This window comes from Mus caroli, chromosome 6, assembly GCF_900094665.2.
Source record: "Mus caroli chromosome 6, CAROLI_EIJ_v1.1, whole genome shotgun sequence".
Lineage (NCBI taxonomy): Eukaryota > Metazoa > Chordata > Mammalia > Rodentia > Muridae > Mus > Mus caroli.
In genome coordinates, this window is record NC_034575.1 from 22,742,329 (window position 1) to 22,758,372 (window position 16,044).

Consider the following 16,044-nt stretch of genomic DNA (forward strand, 5'->3'; position numbering starts at 1 on the left):
CGTGATACAAGAGAAGGTGAGCGTGTTCTGTGGTTTGCACTGTTCAGTTGGTGAGCCAAAGTGAGACCTTCTCAACCTATACAGTTATATACTGAACATTCCAAGTTAGGCTTTCCTGAGTGAAAGACAACATATGTCTATGGTATCATTAGAAAATCCACTACTTACCATAATTTTTTCAAAGTACCCCAATTATTGGCACAAAAAAATTAGAAAAAAAAAAAAAGATCAGTCAATAAACAAAAACTCTGAGTGACTACATTTTTGGACTCAATTTCATCGTGTTTTAACACAGTAAGAACATTATAAGATTAGATTTTGTTGTAAAATGCAATGAAGATTTATGAGTAATTTAACACATGCATTTGGATGATTTTATTATTGATTCCTTCTATCCCAGCTTTAGAGTTGAGCTGAACACTGATAAAAGTGTGCTATCAAACTTAAGTCCTGTGTCTTAGGCAATTAATATTTGGCAACAGTTTTAAAATTGCACTTACCATTTCTAACTATCTGCCTAGGAATGAATGGGCCTACAGACCACATGTGATATCAGATCATGATGAGATGGTATTTGGACTTCCTGTGAATAACATGCTCTGCTCCCCTGCATTGATTAGATTTTCTTGCTTCCTTAATTTTTTTCAACATAAATGGCATTAAAGTAGCAGACATCATTGCCTGGCAGCTATCTGAATCCCATCCTGTCTTGCATTTGTCTCCATTGTGGTCTATAAGGAAGTCCCAGGTGTCTGAAGGTTTGTTCAAAATTTAATCCACTTAGAAGTAAAGAAGTATTTTTTAAAGAGAGAGTGTTTCTGCCATAAATGGAAAACACAGACTCTGTCAACTCCATCCATTCCAAAGCACCATGCTGTCACAGGCAAGAAGTAAGACAAGCAGGTCAAGTGCAGTTTCCCAGGTCATGTCTTCTAGACAGAAGCCTGTGACCAAGGAACAGGGAAAATAGGGAGAGACAAAGAATATTTTATTAAGCAAGATATCCCATTGATTTAAATGCAAGGATCATACATCTTTCTACACATTTTATTTTACCAATCACCTAAATTATATAGTTCTTCCAACATTGAAGATAGTATAATACATTGGCCTAAGCTCCATGCAAAATCCTCACAAGTCTCTATACACCTGAAGGTGAAATGGAGACACATGCCTGAGATCCCAGCACTTGAGAGGCAGAGGGTCAAGAGTTCAGGGTCAGCTTTGCTAGCAAAGTGAGCTCAAGGCCGGACTGGGCTACATGAGACTTTATCCCAAAGTGAATGAATAAAATAAGATGGATAATAATATTTATGTGAGAATATTTTAAATGCTTATAACGATGTAGCACATTAGGTATCAACATTCCATCTGGCTCTCGGCCAGCCTGCCTCTGACTCGTGCTCCTGCATGCGCCATAGTTTGTGAAATACTACACATTTCCTCCTCTCTAAGACTCAAACATGGTACTATTTCTTCTATGTGTTTTCAGCGGTATTCTGACTTTACAAGCTATTTTCTATGTAACCAGCTTTCTCTGATTTTTATCGTGGCTGTTTTCCCTTTATTTAAAATAAAATTTAAGTGTTTATAAAATTTATGCTAGTCATACTTTCTATATAGTCAATGATTGTGGCAGAACGTAGCAGAAAGTTTTCATTATCACATGGTGCCAACAACCCTAATTCTGTTCACAGAGCCACAAAGCACTGTGACAAAAGGACAAACACTTGGGGAAATCCTACACCTATACAGGAATGAATCTGATTGCTCTCCGAATCTGGACATTCAATGTTGAAGAACACTTTCTCTTTCCAAATATTCACATCTAGTCATATTCAGAAGCCTAAAAACCACACTTATTTCTCCTTTAAGGTTTGAACTATTAATTTTACATTTCAAAGGAATGTAGCTTAGAAGCATGAGGCTTTGATCATTTCATCAAGCAAAAACTGTAAAATTGAATTCATAGAGACAGACCAAAAAAAAAAATCTCTTCCACTGGAAAAAAATTTCAATTTTAAATCCATGGTCACCCTTCATTCATGTTTACACAGCGCCACAGAATCCTGTCTGCTCATTAGACTGAGACTCTCCATAAATTCTTGGTTTCAATATGAATTTTTCTATGTTACATAAAATTTCAGAATATTAAAAGCCATGACAAATGAAGGGCATTTCAGAAAATGATTTGGTAATTTAGATGGGATATATCCATGACAATGACTGTGATTTCAAAATATCTCTGTATCTAGAGAACATGCTATGTGTTTGTTTTGATATTAAAGCCCTTTGTCCAAAGCTAGTACTGTAAATAAAGTCATTTTTCTAAAAGATGGAATTTAGTCAAATATGGAATTGGTTTTAAATCACTGCACCGCTAATCATTTGCTTGACTAAATTGATAGCTTGTCAAGTCTTGTATTTGGCTATTAACAGCTGCCACCTCTTCTACAGCATTACTAGGGCATATTCTTGAGAGGATTAAATAAGGTAAGGATCATTTGCATGCCTGGCACAGAGCATGGCAGTTCACAAGCACCCAATCCATGGCAGATGCTGGTATCTTAGCAGCAGTTATCTTACAGCTGAGGGGGGAAGGATGTGGTTTGCCAAGAACTCACCATCAGACATATCCTGATTTTCATTGTTTCTCTGTATTCATCATAGTGATAAGCAACAACTGATATTTTAGCACATCAGTACAAAAATAGAGCAGCCTGATTTACTAGTTAGTCTGCCTCCTTCCTCTATTGCCTTCACAGTTTCCACTCCATACAAAGTATTCAGAGCGATCCTTTCAAGACACACAGTAAACTACATCCATCTTATGGAACCTTTCTAAGGCTTAACTTCACACAAAACATAAAATCAAGCCTCCATCCCACATCTGCAAGGACTCCCATAGATTACTCCATGACTTCATCCCCTGCCACTTCTTTCACTTAGCCATCCTGACAATTCTTATGTTTCTAGACTTGATCAGTTTTCCCACTCAGGACCTTTGCAAGTGCTCTTCCCTTGCTCACTGCTCGTCTGTATTGCTGGGTGTTTCTTTCATACAGATCTCAATCAAAGGCTACTTATTCTTCCTGGTAACTCTATGGTTCCCTACCAAGAAATGCATTTCTTCTTCTCACACCATGACCAGCTACACTATTCTCTTCCATTCACTCTATCTTATTTCCCACATCTCTTTTTATGCTCTCTTACATTTGCTTGTCTAACCAATTTATGGAGACATCTTTGTTTGGGGGTTGGGAGGGGGACATAAACACAAAACTGCTGCCCTTTGCACTACCAAGATAATCATTTCATGTAAGAAACATGTCTCTTCTAGAATTCTTACTAAGCCCCATTGCTTTTGCCCCATAGATTGACAGCAACTTCAATTTGGCATCTAAGAGTAGATCTATTCATTTTCAAAGTATCTGTCTCAAGGATGACTCAAAATTGTCTGTGCCCTTTTTCCAAGCACAGGCTAACCCATGATCAATGACAGCTTCCCTTTTTGTTATCCCAAAACATTTCACTCTTTTCTCTGCAGGCACTTAACCTCCTGAGAAGGTCATAGCACCTACCACACCCCAGAGGAAAGCTACATCAATAACAAGATTTTTTTATTTTTTTGCTTTTTCTATTTTATTTGACTGCTAAGATACAGGTTTCTTTTTTTCTGTTCTCACCAAAGTGTAGAATTTTTTTTTTTGCACTAGTTTAGGGATGTATTAGTTTAGGGATCCAGAGCCATCTTCTTTGCAGTCCATTAGTTCACTTCTTCATCTGAACAAACACACACAAAGTTGCAACAGGTATGAATGCAAACATTTCCTGGAGTCTCCAATATCTTCAATATTTACTTCTTTTATTTTTCTTGCAAGCTCTGTACAATTCCTTCGCAGTCGATATCCTCTCCAAAGATAGACCACAGGAGAGTTGGCCAAAAGCAACCTCTATTATCTGTATTTAGTGAAATCCTTATCGTTCTTCAGAACAGAGGAGCTAGCCCTGCTCTCTTGGTAGAAATGGCTTGAGCTGCTTTAATTAACAATTAAAATCATATCAACTCTAGGTGACTCTTAAGAGATAGAGATCCACCTTGTCAGATAAGTTATCATCTTAATGGAGTTTATTTTTAAGAGGATCTTTAGGTTCAAAGAAAATTGAGTGGAGAGTACAGGGAGTTCTTTCAGAGCCTCTGCCCACCCCCGCTTACACATACAACCTCCCCCACACTCACTCCCTGGAGGCTCTTACTATATGCCTGGTGACAAGCTTTCAGCTTTTCATTCTCCTTCACCTAGCTGACTCTGATCATGGAATTTGAGGAGGTGAAGTGTGAGTTTTCAGCAGACAGCACCTTCTTTTTTACCCTTTCACATGAACAGCCATGATTCTTTATTTTTTTTTATTAGATGTTTTCTTCATTTTCATTTCTAATGCTATCCCGTTTCCTAGTTTCCTCTCCGAAAATCCCCTAAGCCCTCCCCCCTCCCCCTGCTCCCCAACCCACCCACTCCCACTTCCTGGCCCTGGCATTCCCCTATACTGGGGCATAGAATCTTCACAAGACTAAGGACCTCTCCTCTCATTGATGACCGACTAGGCCATCCTCTGCTACATATGCAGCTAGAGACAAGAGCTCCGGGGTACTGGTTAGTTCATATTGTGGTTTCACCTATAGGGCTGCAGACACCTTCAGCTCCTTGGGTACTTTCTCTAGCTTCTCCATTGGGAACCCTGTGTTCCATCCAATAGATTGCTGTGAGCATCCACTTCTGTGTTTGCCAGGAACTGACATAGCCATGATTCTTATGTCTCCCCCAAGTGGAGCATTTCAAAGCTTGCTCCAGTTCCTGTAACCTGTCTTCTTTCTAAATGGCTGCAAGTGGACACAAGCTAACAACAGGGGATCCCTTGCACACCCCAAAATCTAATATGGGGTGAAATCCCCACTTGTTTCTCATGCCCATACCACTGTACCACACACCCTTGACCTAGGCTCTGCTCTGGAATCTTTAAGGCCTAATTTTGGATATGGTTCCTCTACTCTTTAAAAGCCCAAGTCAGAGAGCAACATTTTATTCTGTTTGGGGAGGAGCAGAGAAAGGAAACGTGTGGTAAATCTTTGGGTAAATCTTCTGGTTGTTTCTCTGCTTATTTGTTTGCTTTTTTATTATAGATTTTCTTTCATAAAATATATCCTAATTACAGTTAGCTTGCCTCCTACTCCTCCCAGCTCCTCCTTTCTTCTACTCCCTTTCTGTCACTTATCAGAAAACAAACAAACAAACAGGCTTCTAAGTATATATATATACTTTTATATATATATATATATATATATATATATATATATATATATATATATGTGTGTGTGTGTGTGTGTGTATATATATATATAACACATATAATATATTATGATATGATAGAACAAAACCAAATACATTGGAATGGGGAAAAGCAAATAAACAGAAAATAAGGAGCCCCCAAAGGCACAAAAAACAGATATAGACTCAGAGACCCACTTGTTCCTTTGCTCACCCAGGAATTCCATTAAAACACAGATATGTACACAAAGAACCTGCATGGTAATAAAAATAAATAATAAATAGGAAAAAAGGATAAAGAAGACAAGCCGATATCCTGACCAAAGACACACTGAGTTTGTTTCTGTGGAACATCCACTGGTGGATATGCAGCCTACCCTTAAGGGTAGTTTGTTTCCCAGGGAGATTCTCTTGCAGAAAAGTAAATTTTCATTTATGAGTGGTTATCAATTGGAGATTGCTTCTGGGTTAGGGATGTGGCATGTGCCCACTTCTCCTTTTCTCTCTAGGACTCATCTAGTGCAGAACCATGCAGGTTCTGTGCATGCTGCCTCAGTCTCTATGAGCTCCTATGTGTGTCAGTTCTGTTCTGACTAGAAAGCCTTATTTCTTGTTGTCCTCACACTTCAGAATTTCCTCCTATTTCTTCACCAACATCAGAATAGTCCTACCAACTCTGCCAGGGAATGCGATGACATTCAACCATTCTGAAATGCCCAAAATTGTTTCTGTTAAAATTCTGCTTTCTTGGTTCCAAGCAAAAGAACTAACCACACACAATTTATTCGTACAGAGGGATAGTAATAGCCAAGCTCTGAGAATATTCCCTCAAAAGCTGTTTGTTTCTTCCTTTTACATTGACTGGTAAGAATGTGTTTAGTTAGTTTTGACTGTTGTTAGTTAGGATATGTTAGTTAGTTTAGACTGTTGCTTAACCAGTCTTTCCAAGTAAGTGCTGAAAGGGTATATTCCAGAGTCAAAAAGAGGTGAATTTAGGTACTTCATTGCTCTGCCTTGAGGCAAATCATCAGTTCCCAGATACAAGAGGCAATACCATCTTCCTATATTGGATTACTCTGATCATGCCACCTGCATAATCACAATCTATGCTTAGCTCCTAAAACAATCCTGGACACAAAATAGGTGCCAAAAGACAACTAAGTGTACATTGTTTATATACCTTTAAAGTAGAGATTGATTCAAGTGCATCATTCTAGGCTGAACACTGATACAAAAATCAAAAAAAAACATATCATTATATAGCTAAAAATAGCCATTTTAGTATGGTTCTGCCCAACAGAATAATATATTTTTTCCTTGAACACATCCCTTTGAAATGTCTTCCAGAAAAGGTGATGTCCTTAACGCTTTCATATAGAACAGTGGTTCTCAACCTGTGGTTCCTGAGCCCACTGGGGTCCAAGGATCCTTTCACAAGGGTGACCTAAGACCATTGGAAAACACAGCTATTTACATTATAATTCTTAACAGTAGCACACTTACAGCTATGAAGTAACAATAAAAATAATTATAGATGGAAGTCACCACAACATGAGGAGCAGTATTAAAGGGCCGCAGTATTAGGAAAGTTGAGAACCATTGCTATAGAAACACTAATATGACTTTAAGATGCTGTCTATCAATTAAGAACAGCCAAGATATCATCTCCTGAGAACTGGCTAAGCCCTTTTGCCCATGCAGTTTATACTGGCATAATATTACAGGAATTTGCTGTGTGGAGTGAATTTTATTAGCAGAGAGGCTACATAGTGGCTCAATCACACACTAATATCTGTGTAGTCAATCTGTAGCCAGTTATTTTCTGTATATCAAGTCAGATTGCCAATTCCTGCATGCTAGTTCCAGGGATCTTTTAAATATATTTTTATAAATATTAAATTGTTAGCTTAGTTTCACTACATTTTTTCTTATCATTTTACTGTTTAGAGGCCATCAGAATTTTCATATTATACTTTGATATCTAATTTGCCATTATCTGCAAATTTAAAATTTTCATATCATTATTTGATGAACTATTTAATAATTTTCTGTGATATGCAGAAAAGAGACTCCAGGCAGAGCTTTGGAGTGTTATAGAAATCACAATCTGGATTGGTAATTTTTAGATTGGGCTGCTCATTCGAGGGTAAATCCTGCGGATTTTCCTTGTAATGCACTCATGCAGCCTACATTTGCATATCATTAGGTCTCTCCCCCTTTAAAAGCTACTGAGTTACAGTTCTGAGATATAGTTGGATGAAATTAAAGAGTGGGTTAATCTACAAAAGTTATGTGAGCTCTTTCAATAAAATAACCTAAATCTTTTTTTTATTGGATATTTTCTTTATTTACATTTCAAATGTTATCCCCTTTCCGGTTCCTTTCCCTCCCAGAAACATCCTATCATATCCTCCCTCCCCCTGCTTCTCTGAGGGTGTTCCTCCACCCACCCACCCACCTACCCAACCACACCCACCTCCCTGCCCTAGATTCCCCTATACTGTTGCATCTATAGAGCCTTCATAGGACCAAGGACCTCTCCTTCCATTGATGCATGACAAGGCCATCCTCTGCTGCATATGCAGCTGGAGTCATGTATACTCCTTTGTTGATGGCTTAGTCCCTGGGAGCTCTGGGAGTCTGGTTGGTTGATATTGTTGTTCTCCCTATGGGGTTGCAATCCCCTTCAACTTCTGCAGTCCTTTCTCTAACTCCTCTAACTCAGGCAGATCCTGGAATGAGCTAAACATCCTATGTGCACCTCATCTATCTTATAAATTCATTAGTTATTTACCGTGTTTATATTACCATTATAGAGTGTTCTCAACTTGATAATTATATTTTCTTCTGAAAGTGATAAAATAGGAAAAAACATTAAGTTTAAAATTGTTCTTCTCTTTCTCAATAATCAATTCAACTGTACTACCATATCTAAGCAGTCAGCCTATTATTTCACAGTTCCTTTTGTTCTGTGTAGATTTAAAACATATTATATACTTGGGCATTTTTCAGAGCTCTGGTTTCTCTGTGTGAGCCTATTGACAGATCATGCTCATCTCAGGAACATGAGTCTTAAAAATATGCTCCAGCTGCTTCCTCCCTTCTGTACTGACATTCCTTCCCCTTGTAATTCTCCATTTTCTCAGAACTCCTTCCCTGAAACCTGCCACATTCCACTCACTTTTTATTGGTGGTTTAATGACTAATAGAAGTAGTTCAGAGGCCAGTGCCTGCTAGAACATACTTTTGGAATACCCAAGCCATACAGTCTCCCACCAGAGACGATTGCTCCTATCATCTTCCTAGCAGTGCTCCTGAAGGAAAATTGAAGGCTTGTACTTTACAAAGGTTCGTTTACAGCCTCAATTTGGGGTACTTAAAAAAATCAATATCAATATCAGCTCCCACTGGCGACAAACAGCCCAAATCTTTAACTATGCATGAACATAGGAAATTTAAGAAAATATAAAGTGGACATTTAGTCTTCACATTATGCATTCCTTCTCAGAACTCCACTTTTCCTGAGATGGATAGCCTCCAGACTTGGGTATAAGTGAGGATAGTGAAAGATCTTGTGGTTTTTTCCCATAAGGTAAGGAAGATAAGAGGTTTCTATTTTTAAAATTTTATTTTCCTTTAGGTTGTTGTTATTTCTGCTAACAGTTGTATTGGGAACAATCTTTGATGGATAAAAGAACTTTTATCTAAAACTTCTCTCCAAGGCCATTCTATTCACCATTAGTGGGGAAGTCTATAGAAATTACCTGGAGGCCTGTGCCCTCTCCAGGGTTATTTTTATTTTAGTTTTGGAAATATAGTATCTTGCTTTAAATATATTTTTGACCACAGCGAGTTAGGAATCTTTTCACTCTCAAATTGTCTGCTCTTATTGTTGTACTTTTGTGAGTTGGATGTTGTTTTCCAACTATATATAGACATTTTTATTTTTATATAGCAATCCTCTGATTGTTGTGTGTCATGACTTTTGTCTTCTGTTCTACTGTTTATCTTTGGCTTCCCTTATAAAAATATTCCCCAGCCAAAATTATGAAAATTACTCTTCTATCTGAGGCTCTAATTCTTTAATATCATGTGTTTGAATGGCCTATGCTTTGATTAGATTTGAAAGAAGTATCTGTCCATTCTATCTGTGCCATTTCATTTAAGCTTTATTAAAAAAATTACACAAAGCTTGCAAAGTAGATGAAGAAACTGGAAATTCTAGAGGATAGATCTTTTTTTCCTCAATGCTGTATAATAAAGGTTAGAACCAGAATTAAAACACGTGAATACTTATGTATCTCCTAACTCATGCACAAAACCATAGCACTATATTGACTGTGGAGTTTCCTGCATATTATTGCACTTAACAAAAAAACCTCTAAATATCATTAAAGAAATTTTTCTTAGCATTAAACTACAACCTTTTAGTTTTAGTAGGTAAAGGACTGGTGACCCCCAGAACAATCTACTCTCGTATAAATTCTAGACATATACATTAGAAATAATAGAGTCCATTAATAATGAAAGCTAAAATCACATGTGTAAACACATTGCTTTTAATTTATGCAATTATTTTCCCATAAGCACTAAGAGTGCACTACAAATTATACTGTCTGGAATACATACCACAAAATCTAAAGCTCAGAAGATTCATTGCCATGGTCTAATGGAATTGTTTTCTGGGAGGATGAAAATTCTGAATCTACAAGATGGAGTGTGGCTAATTCACTGTTTCCTCATCTTGTTAACCAAGTTGTAAATAGGCAAAGAAAGAAACCTACTAGAGGCATGACTGCTTAATTAATTCCCACATCTCTCCATCAGCTACACACAAATGTATTTTCTTCCCATGCACTTTAATTCATAAGTTGCAAATTCCCATGCTTTTCAACTCATGAGCTGCAAATTGGTAAACTCGGTGACCAAATTCAGCTTATAGAAAAGCTTCCATTGTGCTGTACAAATGTGTGCCCATTCTCCAGTTTGGTGGCAATACTTTCCCCTATAGGTAGCATGGGTGGAACTTATGTATATAACAAGGACCAGCCACTAAAGACAGTTTCACTTATAACCCTTGAGTATGTAATAAGATTACTGAGACAGTAAAGCAGAAGCCAATATTAACAGATCTTTTAACCCCAGTCTCTAATATAACCCAAGATAACAAATTAAAAGCCAAACAGGCTTAAGAAGTCAAGTAGCTGCCCCCTCCTCCACTGTATAACAGATGGTGTCTCTGCAATTCCAGCTCTTGTTCTCTCAGCCAAGCACTTATTCTCCTCAAGACCCATCTCTAAGTATCAAGGTTTATTGTTGTTCTTCCTGTTGACATGAGCTCAGACCCAGAGGCTATGGTCAAAATACAAAATTGGTTGCACAGAACATGTCACAGACAGAAGCATATACCTGATGTTCAACAAAACCAGGGTTTTTACTGATATAAGCTCCTGGGGATGAAAGCAAAATTGTACTCACTTCATCCTTCAAATAACCTTGAACACTCATACAGAGTGGACCACGAAGACAAAATTGAGGTGGGTTTTTTGTTTTTTGTTTTTTTAAAGAAAAGAAGTAAATATCTTGCTTGCCTTACTAAAAATAGCATTACTATTGGAAAGCCCATAAAACTTTGAACTTTCATTCAAGTCAATTTAAAAGTTCTTGGTTAGGGTAGGGATTCAAAACTATATCTTCAAACCTTTAAAAGCAGGTAATTTTTTTTAAAAAAAAAAAAGTAGTTATGACCCTAAACCATATCAGATCAGCTTAGATCAGCTACAAACAAACAGCCAGACACAATAATCAACCTTTAAAGGGAGACTTCAAAGGGATCTTTTAAAATGATAGGAATAATATTAGAAATATTTTTTAAATACTTGCAGAAAACGAATCACATCCCATTAAAAATAATCCTCTTGCTACCATATAGCAGAAGGTCAAAACACAGGTGGCTTCCCTGCCCTCAGCCCATATTCCCCAGAAAATTTCCACAACACTTTTTCAAAGGCAAAGGGCTATAATGATATTCCCATTGTGAAGGCTGTGTCTATGAGATGCCAACACACACTTGATTAGGTTGATTCACTCAAACAACCAGTCAATTTAGTGAAACGTTTACTCAAGCCGGTGCTGTTTGCCTAAATTAAAGTGATTGACTGGTTTGCTTGATGGGCTAGACATTCAGTTGGCTCCTGGCCGCTCACCCACTGACTGTCCTTTATACAATTGTAGCCGTCCCCCACAGTGTGCATTGCTCTTTCTTCATGAGCCAGTCTGCCTTGCTGAACACTGAGCTCCTGCAAGGCCAGATTTGGACTCACAGCCACTTCCTCCAGCACCTTGGTCAGCACCCGAATCCTTAAAACCCAGTCCTGCAAGCATTACAGATGTAACTATTCACAAACTGTGCGGTAATAGAAACTGATCGTGTTTCTTAATCCCTATACATTACTGCATCATATCTAGAGGACCTTGTTTAAAAAGGTTGGCTGAGAGTATAGTACAGGTCCCTACATCCACAGTGCTAACCTATCAAATGGCTGTTTCCACAGTTCTTTCTCTACCCTCGGTAATCTCTTCCAACTTCATGTGTCATGCCTTCGACAAAGTATTATTTCAGAGCATGGCAGACATTTATTCTGATTTCTTCTGTTACATCCCTCTGCTGCTCAAGCATTTAATGACAAAGTATCAGTTTTCTCTATATTTATCAGTGTGTATTTATCAACCACAAAGTTTATTAAACTCCTCGAAATTTGGGTGAGCATACCTGATAAACTATGGCAGTTCAAACTTTGTAATGACCTAAATAGAAAATAGCTTATCATTGTCCCTTGTTTTATGCCTTATTTAAAGTTGATAAAATGCCTACATCTGACATATGTATTAGAAATATGCATATAGACATTAAGGATCCAGCATAGGATAAAGTAGTAAACTTCTCTTATTTCTCTTCCTAGGGGAAGTGAAGTATCTGTCTTTCTGCTAAAAAATATATTCAAATGAAAATTGTTTTCTAAGATTTCTACCCCTTTTCAAAGCATTATCATTAATGCACAAGTATCTAAACACAAAATCCACAATATTAATGCAAACTTGATGCTCTCTAATTTGTATCAACTATATGAGAGAAATCTTTATTTGGCAGCCTACCTGGAGTACAAGTGCATCACAGTGCCCACCATGCAAATGATAACAGCAGACAACTGGACACTTGGACCTCCCACAGTACTGGCATTTATAGAAATGCTTAGAACTGTTTAAATTACTATTCAAAAGTTGACATCTATTTTTAGTTCAACAAATAGAACTAACTCTGTGGGATTTGAACATGGAACGATGGTTAAGAATCTGTAAGGATACTGTTTGGATACTGTAAGGATACTGTAAGGATACCCTTGATACACACCAGAGCCCTCTCATTAAAATTCTTGGAACAGAATCCTGGCTTGGTCCTTGCATCAAGGACAAGACTTACTCAAAGCAAATGCTCTTTCTTAAGAACCCTGTGGAGCTGTTAACTAAGTAGGTTTCCCTTTTAGGTTATAGCCAGGTTTGTGGTCTATCTAAAACAAGTAAGTAAGTTTTATAGTCATCTTAATCTTGTTCCTGATTCTACTTAATGACATGACACATTTCCTTTCAGTTTTCCCCTGCTTTTAATTTAAAGTAGACAAACAATAGGATGAGCAGAGAGTAGAGATGGAATACTTCCTATCCCTCAGCTACACATAGTACCCATGCACCCAGCTCCACACTTCTTCCATACATATATTACAACAGTCACAGAACTGATTTTAAAATCATTTCACATGATACTGATACAATTTTTAAGCAATAATGAATCATAGGCCTTAATGAAGTCACCAATATATTATAAAGTCACTAATCTCACTAGAAAAAAAATGGCTTTATCCCAAACAATCAAATCCATGCCCAGGAGTTCATGGTCTCTGTGGCTGGAGCTTGGCACATAGATTGTAATGAATAAACACTTTCTTTGGTGAAAGAAAGACTTCAAGACTCCCTCCAGACATTTCTGAAAGCCTAGAGGAATGAAGGCTCAGGGAATTTTCCTAGACTCTTTGACCAAGGCAGAGCTCAGGACTCTAAAATTCTCTCAACCTGAGTCCTTCCCTCTCTCACTTCTTCCTTCCCCACCCAAGAACTGTGAGACTATACTCTCTCTTGTTATGTCATTGACTCAGTTTATAACATAACCATAATTGACTTAGCTATAGTGCACTTGTCTCCTGGCTCTCAGAGTATGGTGAGCCTGCTGCACTACCTGCTCAGGACTCTGGTTCCAAAGAATTGCTATTCCATTACTTTAAAAGTAGACACCGAGAAAAAGAGACAGGAATACCAGGGCCTTGTAAACGACAAAAGAGAGACAAACAAAGTGAGATACAATTTAGGCATCAATGCAGAAATGCAGAAGAGATCTCAGGTCTGAAGACACGTAGATGACAGGGAACCATGATTTACCAAATGCTGAAGCAGCTGGTGTGTGTGTGTATGTGTGTGTGTGTGTGTGTGTGTGTGTGTGTGTGTGTGTGTGTGTGTGTGTGTTTTGAAAATAACACTAAATATAGTATCAAAAAAAAAAACCCTGCAATCTCAGGTGCTTTTTATAGTTAAGAATTAATTAATGAGAAAAAACTAAAACCATAGTTTAACTGTATGAACCAAATACCAATTATAGCTATATATAAAATGTATTTTATGACTAATACAATGTAGTACTAGTAAAGTAACACACATGTATATAGTTAGCATTGCTAAGAATAACATTTGACAAGTATGCACAAAAGTGATTTTCTGTCAGCAGAACCTCATGATTGCTGTTCATAGTTTCCAACAATGAGAGAGCAATTGACAAGAATCATATTTCTCATTCATTTTGCCTTTTTCCTTTCATTCCTAAATAATATGACAGGAGATACCTAGAAACTTATCATCTAGATGTGGAAACCCAAGTTTGCATGTACACCTGAAACAAGTAAAGAATATAAAACAATAAGTTAAAAGGCTATATTAAACTATTTACAAAAATGGAGAAAGAGGAGAATTTTTAATAGATCAAAGTAAAATCTCTACGTGATTAAAAAAACGAGATTTTTCACATCCTTTTCTTTAGATTTTCACAGGTGTGTACTATATTTACATCATTTCCACCCGACTTTTTATTCCTCCAACACTTGCTGAGCACTTTCACTCAATTTTGTCACACACACACACACACACACACAAACACACACCCTACTGTGTCTATGCACTGCTGTTCATGTGTATATCTGTACACTTGGAAGCTGACTACTTGGAATTGGATAATTTGCTGGGGCCTTGTTCATGCAGAATATTGATTCTCCCTCCTTTGGCAGCCATTAATTGCTTGTACCTCTTCATCTAGAGTCAGGGTCCTGTAGATTTGCTCCTATTCCCATTAGAATGTCCACTGTCATTATACAGGTCGTGTTTAGGCGGCCGTACTGTTAAGATTTCATGCCCTCAGCTCTCTGTCGCATATAGAAGACATTATCGTGAGGCAGAATACTGGTCCTCTGCTTCTTACAAACATTTTGTCCCCTCAGGAAAGACAGTTTTGATCTTAGCCATTAAAAGCAATTCATGCTATGAATTTGAAAGAAGGATATTCCAGCCCAGGCAGAAATATTATTTTCATTAATATAGAAGACATCCAAGACTCTTAAATAACTCTTTAGTTCATCTTAATGTGCCCACATAGAGTAATGAAATGACATAAGCTTTGATTGAACTTACAAAGAATTTAAAACATAATTTTAATTTCTTTATCCATAGAAGTGTTTCTTTATATATTCATATATTAGAATGGTGTTTAAAACAGAAATAAAATTTCAGAAGACAGGAAGCTACTTTTAACAAGTAAATAATCATCTCAAATTAAATAATAAAGTATTCAAGAATGGATGACACTTCAAATTTTACATTCTCTACATAAAGGAGGTGGTAGATTAAGTGGAAATATTTATTCATCTTTTTGTTTTGAGCCTAATAAAGTAATGACAATGCTTGACTAAACAACTAAAATTAATGATGCTGGCTAATAAACTCATGATAAGCAAAGCAAAACTTATTACATTATGTATGTTGAAAGCAATGAAGTATCTGTAGTCTGAATTGCAACTAAAGACTTGGAAAAAAGAACATTAAAACCGATAAGAGAGAATGGAAACCATATACTCGACTATCCCCAAGAGTTAGCAAAATCACTGCATCAATACAACCTCAGTCAGACAATCATGAGTACTTAGGTACTTTGCTGGTTGTATTGGACCATGCCTTCTGAAAATCAAAGGTAGATACAGGATCAAGGAAAATTATATTTATTTACTATTAATTAAATAAATATTATTTAATATTATTAATTAAATAAAGATTATTATTAGATGTTATGAGGTGTATTATATAACCCACTCCTCCATTATATCTTGAAGTTTCAACTTCCAGCAGCTCCAATGTTGCCTATTTTTACAGATGAGGGTCTTAATGCAGTCCTTTTTTTTTTTTTTTCCGTGTTCAAATTCTTTTTTTTTAATTAGGTGTTTTCTCCATTTACATTTCCAATGCTACCCTAAAAGTCCCCAAAACCCTCCCCCTCACTCTCCTCCCGTCCCACTCCCACTTCTTGGCCCTGGCGTTCTCCTATACTGAGGCTTATAAAGTTTGCAAG

The 16,044-nt window shown here is 37.1% G+C and overlaps 1 protein-coding gene across 7 annotated transcripts in view; it reads right to left on the minus strand.

Moving 5' to 3' along the window:
* Grm8 (glutamate metabotropic receptor 8) overlaps window positions 1–16,044 on the minus strand; it is an 835,456-nt gene that overhangs the window by 599,369 nt on the left and 220,043 nt on the right. The window lies entirely within an intron of this gene.